This window comes from Pinus tabuliformis, chromosome 1_1 (assembly GCF_031772625.1).
Source record: "Pinus tabuliformis cultivar Carrire ecotype Pingquan chromosome 1_1, CPIR1, whole genome shotgun sequence".
NCBI lineage: Eukaryota > Viridiplantae > Streptophyta > Pinopsida > Pinales > Pinaceae > Pinus > Pinus tabuliformis.
The window spans coordinates 747263610-747269260 of record NC_142297.1 but is presented as its reverse complement, the minus strand read 5'-3'; positions in this window follow the sequence as shown (position 1 = coordinate 747269260).

Below are 5651 nucleotides of genomic sequence, written 5' to 3'. Positions count from 1 at the left end.
TGGTATCGATCAACCATGGTACTAGCCCAAGGTATTGGAACAAAAATTATTTACAAATTAATAATTTCCATGGTAAAGTGAAAAAAATTCCCATAGTTAAGAATGTTATTTAACTCATATATATATTGTTTTTTTAATTAATTAATAATAACAATTTAAAATTAATTATAATAATTTAAAATTACTTTAGTCAATTTTATAATTTTTTTAAATCCATATAATGTGATATATATTATGTGGTAAGTGTTTGATGCTTGTCATAGGTTGACACATGTTGACATTAATTATCCATCTATTTGATATGGTTGAGCTACTATATAATATATAATCATTCTCAATTTGATGTCTCCTAAAAATTTGAGTAAAACTTCTAACCATATGGAACAATCATATATACCTTCTAAAGTTTCTCATTTTAGAAACTTATGCAATATAGGTTTTTCTAGAGTGGTTCTATTTAAAAGTTATTTCTATTGGATTCAATCTACTTTATTTCTATGGGATTCAATCTATTGAATGTATTGGAAATATATTTAGAGGTTCAAAATTATAAAAAAAATTAATCTTTTAATTTATAACAAACATTAGCAACTCTAAATAAATATGAATATGAATATATATTAAGATGTTTTTCTAAAATATTATAATACAATATAATATGTTATTTAAATATTTATATTGATAATAATGTATGCATTATTATATAGTAATAAATTTAATTGTTTATTTGACTTATTTTTAATAAATAAATTATATATAGATAAATAGATAGATAAATGTGGATGTGGAGATCATAGTTAAAATTCTCAAATTATATGTTGTTTATAAATTTTCTCTATTATTTATATTATAAATTAGTTTTTAAAATTTATATAACCTTTAAAATTATATAACCTTATTTTAAAAGTTTTTGGACATATTTTTTTATTACTTTTTAATAGTGAATAATAATATTTAACATGAAAGATGATAATTTGATTAATGACTAATGAATTTAATTCCCCTTCCACCCAAGTTCTATCCATCAATATGCCAAATAACATTAATACTTATAAAACTAAATCATTAATTGTCACTTTTATATATATATATATATATATATATATAACAAAAAAAATTGAAACATCACAATAACAATTATATAATGCTTAAATCCACATTGAAAATGTGCATTTCCATCTATTTCTAATTCCACTTAGTTCTATACAGTAAAGACTTTTCATACTTCTTATTACAAATTTTTCATATAATAGTGGAAATCAAACTTAATATTCTTTAATTCTAAATATAAATATAGATATAGATATATAACACTTTGTAACCAAAAATCACAATTATATAATCTTAAATCCACAATGAAAATGTGCATTTTCATCCATTTATGATTCCATTTATTTCTATACAATAAAGGCTTTTCGTACTTCTTATTAAAGTTTCTTATATAATAATTGAAATCAAATTTAATACTTCTTATTAAAGTTTTTATATAATAATTAAAATCAAATTTAATGTTATTTAAATGTAAAAACAAAGGGTCAATATTCTTTTTTATACTTTGTAACAAAGATATGGAAACATCCATGACAATCATAACTATATAATGCTTAAATCCACATTGACAATGTATATTTTTTTTTTTTGCTGAAGCAAGCGCCAATCCTTCTAATTCATTAATTCAAAAGAAAAATTACATATTGTACATAAAACCCGATCCTTTACAAGAATTCGGGAAAAGGGAATCCCTGCCAATGACCAAAAACCCCATGCTACCACAGTGATCACCAAACTTTTGAGAAATAAGCATGGAAAGTCTACAAGAGCCCCCACCCACACTTCCGGCTAAAACATACTTCCCAGAGCCAACATACGACCATGGATACCCCCGACCGTACAAATCCCACACACCCCGAAAGAGGGAGAAAACACGCCAAACCTGATGAAAGGAAAGAGCCCTCCTGGCCCCACAAAAAACAACACGATCGATCCCAACCATTGATCCTGGCTACTGGATCTGACAGCCAGAAATCATATCAGACGACCTAACATGATAGAGAGATAGTGTGTGATCGAAGGTAGTTTCAAAGTCAACCAACCTACCATGTGTTACAATCTCTATGGAATTTCTCCTGAAACTGCAAAACCATAAACCGCTTATGTATCGCGCGATCACTAGAAAACCAACCATGCCATGGTTTTCAAGCCCGAAAGTGGAAAGGTAGAAAATTCCAGCAGCTGGAAAAACGGACCACGCATTGTGTTTATTCCTACTACAGAACTGGACTCTGATATTATGCTTGTTTGGGAAAAGACGAGGCAACTTGTTTGCCAAAGAACTAAGAACCTTGTTTGACTGACTCTGGGATAAAATGAGACCAACTTTAGCTTGCCTTTCTACCAAGTACATACTGATAGATTAAATAAATTCTAGCCGGAGAAATCAATTCATGCTAGTCAACCTGGCTCGATATCTATACACTTCTTTTTCTTCTGTGGCTTGTTCTTCGTAGACAAACTTTAAACGGTTTTGAGGTATCTCCTACCACTTTGTCTCCATTCCGCCATCAGCATTATTCACCCCTTGGTTGGCTAGAAGGTTCGCTAGTTTATTTGCTGAACGTCGAACATGGTTGAAACTAACCGTTCAAAGCTCCTGGAGGTGAACGTGGATTCTTTGGTAGACCTGGATTAGTTTCCAATGAGTGGAGACTTTCTCCGGCTAAGTACCATAGTTGATTCATTTCACAAAGTTAATGGTAATCTCTGAGTCCGCTTCAACAATGACATTAGAGCTATGATACTGGATCAGAAACTCTAAACATTGTTCCAAAGCCATTAATTCTGCCATATTATTTGTGTCTCTTCCCAAATGGCGGTGGAAGATAAAGATAATACTGCCCTTATCATCTCTTAAAAATCCTCCAAAACTAGTTGTTCTGGGTTGCCTTTTGAAGCCCCATCAATGTTGTATTTCAGATAGCCTTTAGGTGGTGGTTGCCAGAAATCCTTCTCTGTATCCATAGTTATGTTCTTCTTGATCAGTCCTTGGGGAATAATCCCTTTCATTCCCAGATGTCTGAGAAGTCTTAGCTCAGTCTCAGAGGGGGGATTTTTAGGGAGATTGCGAACTGTGATACTAACTGTCTCCCTGAGCTGTTTTAGGATCAGATCAAATAGTCTTAGAGGATTAACCTTTTCATTCTTAAAAATTATTTTATTTCTTTCTTTCCAAACATTCCAAATAATGAAGCTTGGCGTGAATGCCCAGGCCAAATTAGGGAACTCATTCTATGAATAGTTTCCTCTCCACTTGTTTAGGGTATTTGTGATATTGCTTTTGTCCCTATCTGTCTGTTGGAAATGATATAGAAATAATCCCACAACCATGTTGTGTAAGAGCAGTTGTTAAGAATGTACTCCATGGTCTCCTCTTGCTCTTTACAGAGCTGGCATCTAGAAGGCCCCATAACCCCCCTTTTCCTAATGTTTTCCCAAGTTAAAATTTTCTCATGATGAACCAACGACATGAAAAGCTTGATTTTCATCCAACCTTGATGCTTCTAGAGGTGCTTCCAGGTATCTTCTGGAGCACTGGAATCAAGCTCAAGGAGAATACCTTTAGCTTCCTTAAGATTAAAGGTGCCTTTATTGTTATTGCCCCATCTCAATTGATCCTACCCCTCTGTTACTAAAAGCATTCTTTGTTTAAGCAATCTCCCCAGAGCCTCTGCTTTAATTTTAATGGGGCTATCCTCTCTGCAGTCAATTTTCCTCTAGCTTCTCCACTTTCCAGAGTTCTGAGCAAGATCCCAAAAATCCTTAACTTTGTTTAACCCTTTGGAATCTATTTCTTGCTCGAGGCTTAAAAATTCCTCTGTTAACAGCGTTGGTTCTTTTTGCCATTTGTCCTCCCAAAAGAGTGCAAGATCTCCTGCTCTGATTTCCCAAAGACTATTTTTTTGAACTAGGCTTCTATTTTCCGAGGCTCTGTTCCAAATACGAGATCCTTTTAAATTTCCAGACATCCTTATGAGATCATTAGTGTGCCAAGAGCTAGCATATTTCTCTTTCCAGATCCTTGCCCACTGGGCTGTTGGCTTCTGAAACCATCGCCACCAAAGCTTGGCTCCTAGCACTTTACTAAGAATCTCCTGATCATCCAAGCCTAGACCCCCATGACTCTTGGGTTTACAGATTTTATCCCAAGAGACTAGGGCCCACTTCTTCTTTGTTTCTTCCTTACCCCAGAGGAAATCTCTTTGTTTATTCCTGAACTACTCTAAAACCCCTTTGGGAGCTGGGAGGGGTGATAACATCAAAACCAGGATGGATTGCAAAACCGCCTTTGTCAAAACCAACCTGCCTGCCAAGTTCAAGACTCTGAAGGTCCAATTTTTTACTTTGTCCTGCATCTTATTAAGCACCTATTCCCATATAATCTTGTGTATAGGTCTGTCTGTGAGAGGGATTCCCAAATACTTTGCAGGGAGGGAATCCCTTTGGAAGCCAAGAATTCTTGAGATATTTCTTTGAATAGCTATGTTAGTGTTTAAGAAGAATATTTTTGACTTAGAGAGATTGACCTCCATACCTGTAGCCATGGAAAATTCCTTCATGATTTGATTGAAGGTTGAAGCTTCCTTGACTGTGGAGATTCCTTGCAGCATGGTGTCATCTACAAATTGTTGGTGAGTCAGAGCTTGACCATTCTCAGATAATTGAAGTCCTTTGATTCTGCCTGTTTCCTTGGCATGCTTAATGGATCTTCCAAGTCCTTCCATCATGAGAATAAAAAGAAAGGGAGAGAGCGGGTCTCCCTACCTGAGGCCTCTAGAAGGAATGAAAATCTCTGAGGGAGAGCCATTCACCAAAATTGAAAATCTGGATGAATTCACCAAAGACATGACCCATATGACCCAATTGTGATGGAACCCAAAAGCAGTGAGAACCTTCTTGATGTAAATCCAATTCACCTTGTCATATGCTTTGGAAATATCCAATTGCACGATCATCCCCATATGCTTTTTACTAGTAAGCATGTGAAAGACCTCATGGGCTTGAATAATGTTATTTAAAATTTGTCTACCCTCAACATAACTTGCATGTTCCTCTGACACTATGTAAGGAAGGAAAGGTCTTAGTCTGTTAGCAACAACTTTGGATATTATCTTGTATACTACATTACATAAAGCTATGGGTCTGTACTTATCTGCAGTTTGAGCTGATTCCTGTTTGGGGATCAAGCAGATGAAGGAGGTGTTGAGGGCTTTTAGGATGGTTTTGCTACACCTGGAATCCTCCACCACATTCAGAATATCCTATCTAACAATATGCCAACAAGTTCTATAAAAAAATCCACTTTGAAACCATCCAGGCCTGTGCTTTGCAATTATGCATGTCTTTGAGAACCTCTCTTCCTTCCTCTTCAGTAACTGGCCTATTGAGGTTAAAATTGTCCTCTCTAGACACCAACTTAGGGATATGCCTTATAATTTCCTTGATGGATTGTTCCCTGTTTGAATTGTTTTCCCGAGTGATGTTTCGGAAATGCTTAACAAGCACAACTTCAATATTCTTATGAGTGTTCTCAAGCTCCCCATTCTCATTCTTTATCGAAGAGATTCTATTGTGTGCTCTATTAGCTATGGTGGATC